We start from the raw sequence: 2496 nt of genomic DNA on the forward strand, positions 1-2496 counted from the left end.
TTGAGCATTTTTTAAGATGCTTCTCCGCCACCCAAAGTTCTTCAGATGAGAATTCTTTGTTTAAGTCTGTACCCCATTTTTTTATTTTTATTTTTTATTCGATATATTTTTTATTTACATTTCAAATGATTTCCCCTTTTCTAGCCCCCCACTCCCTGAAAGTCCCATAAGCCCCCTTCTCTCCCCCTGTCCTCCAACCCACCCCTTCCCACTTCCCCGTTCTGGTTTTGCCCTATACTTCTTCACTGAGTCTTTCCAGAACAAGGGGACACTCCTCCTTTCTTCTTGTACCTCATTTGATGTATGGATTATGTTTGGGGTATTCCAGTTTTCTAGGTTAATATACACTTATTAGTGATAATAATAATACCATACCATGGTCACTCATACCATGAGTCACCTTTTGAGTCTGGGTTACCTCACTTAGTATGATGTTTTCTAGCTCCATCCATTTGCCTAAGAATTTCATGAATTCATTGTTTCTAATGGCTAAATAGTACTCCATTGTGTAGATATACCACATTTTTTGCATCCACTCTTCTGTTGAGGGATACCTGGGTTCTTTCCAGCATCTTGCAATTATAAATAGGGCTGCTATGAACATAGTAGAGCATGTATCCTTATTACATGGTGGGGAATCCTCTGGGTATATGCCCAGGAGTTGTACCCCATTTTTTAATAGGGTTGTTCGGTATTTCTGGAGTCTAACTTCTTGAGTTCTTTATATATATTGGATATTAGCCCTCTACCTGATGTAGGATTGGTGAAAATCTTTTCCCAATTTGTTGGTTGCCGATTTGTCCTCTTAATGGTGTCCTTTGCCTTACAGAAACTTTGTAATTTTATGAGGTCCAATTTGTCAATTCTTGCTCTTAGAGCATACGCTATTGGTGTTCTGTTCAGAAACTTTCTCCCTGTACCGATGTCCTCAAGGGTCTTCCCAAGTTTCTTTTCTATTAACTTCAGAGTGTCTGGCTTTATGTGGAGGTCCTTGATCCATTTGGATTTGAGCTTAGTACAAGGAGACAATGATGGACCAATTTGCATTCTTCTGCATGCTGACCTCCAGTTGAACCAGCACCATTTGTTGAAAAGACTATCTTTTTTTCCATTGGATGTTTTCAGCTCCTTTGTCGAGGATCAAGTGGCCATAGGTGTGTGGGTTCATTTCTGGATCTTCAATCCTGTTACATTGATCCTCCTGCCTGTCACTGTACCAATACCATGCAGTTTTTAACACTATTGCTCTGTAGTATTGCTTGAGGTCAGGGATACTGATTCCCCCAGAATTTCTTTTGTTGCTGAGAATAGTTTTAGCTATCCTGGGTTTTTTGTTATTCCAGATGAATTTGAGAATTGCTCTTTCTAACTCTGTGAAGAATTGATTTTGGATTTTGATGGGTATTGCATTTAATCTGTATATTGCTTTTGGCAAAATGGCCATTTTAACTATATTGATCCTGCCGATCCATGATCATGGGAGGTTTTCCCATTTTTTGAGGTCTTCTTCCATTTCCTTCTTCAGGGTCTTGAAGTTCTTGTCATACAGACCTTTCACATGTTTGGTAAGAGTCACCCCAAGATACTTTATACTGTTTGTGGCTATTGTGAAGGGTGTCATTTCCCTAATTTCATTCTCAGCCTGCTTATCCTTTGAGTATAGGAAGGCCACTGATTTGCTTGAGTTGATTTTATAACCTGCCACTTTGCTGAAGTTGTTTATCAGCTGTAGTAGTTCTCTAGTGGAGTTTTTTGGATCACATAGGTAGACTATCATGTCATCTGCAAATAATGATAGCTTGACTTCTTCCTTTCCAATTTGTATCCCTTTGACCTCCTTATGTTGTCGAATTGCCCGAGCTAGTACCTCAAGTACAATATTGAAAAGATAAGGAGAAAGGGGGCAGCCCTGTCTAGTCCCTGATTTTAGTGGGATTGCTTCAAGTTTCTCTCCATTTAGTTTGATGCTGGCTACCTGTTTGCCGTATATTGCTTTAACGATGTTTAGGTATGGGCCTTGAATTCCTGTTTTTTCCAAGACTTTAAGCATGAAAGGATGCTGAATTTTGTCAAACGATTTTTCAGCATTCAATGAAATGACCATGTGGTTTTTTTCTTTGAGTTTGTTTATGTAGTGGATTGCATTGATGGATTTCCATATATTGAAGCAACCCTGCATCCCTGGGATAAAGCCTACTTGATCATGGTGGATGATCATTTTGATGTGTTCTTGGATTCGGTTGGCAAGAATTTTATTGAGTATTTTTGCATCGATATTCATAAGGGAGATTGGTCTGAAGTTTTCTTTCTTTGTTGGATCTTTGTGTGGTTTTGGTATCAGTATAATTGTGGCTTCGTAGAAGGAATTGGGTAGGGTTCCTTCTGTTTCTATTTTGTGGAATAGTTTGAAGAGTATTGGTGTTAGGTCTTCTTTGAAGGTCTGATAGAATTCTGCACTGAAACCATCTGGTCCTGTGCTTTTTTTGGTTGGAAGAC

The sequence above is a fragment of the Apodemus sylvaticus genome, chromosome X, assembly GCF_947179515.1.
Source record: "Apodemus sylvaticus chromosome X, mApoSyl1.1, whole genome shotgun sequence".
NCBI lineage: Eukaryota > Metazoa > Chordata > Mammalia > Rodentia > Muridae > Apodemus > Apodemus sylvaticus.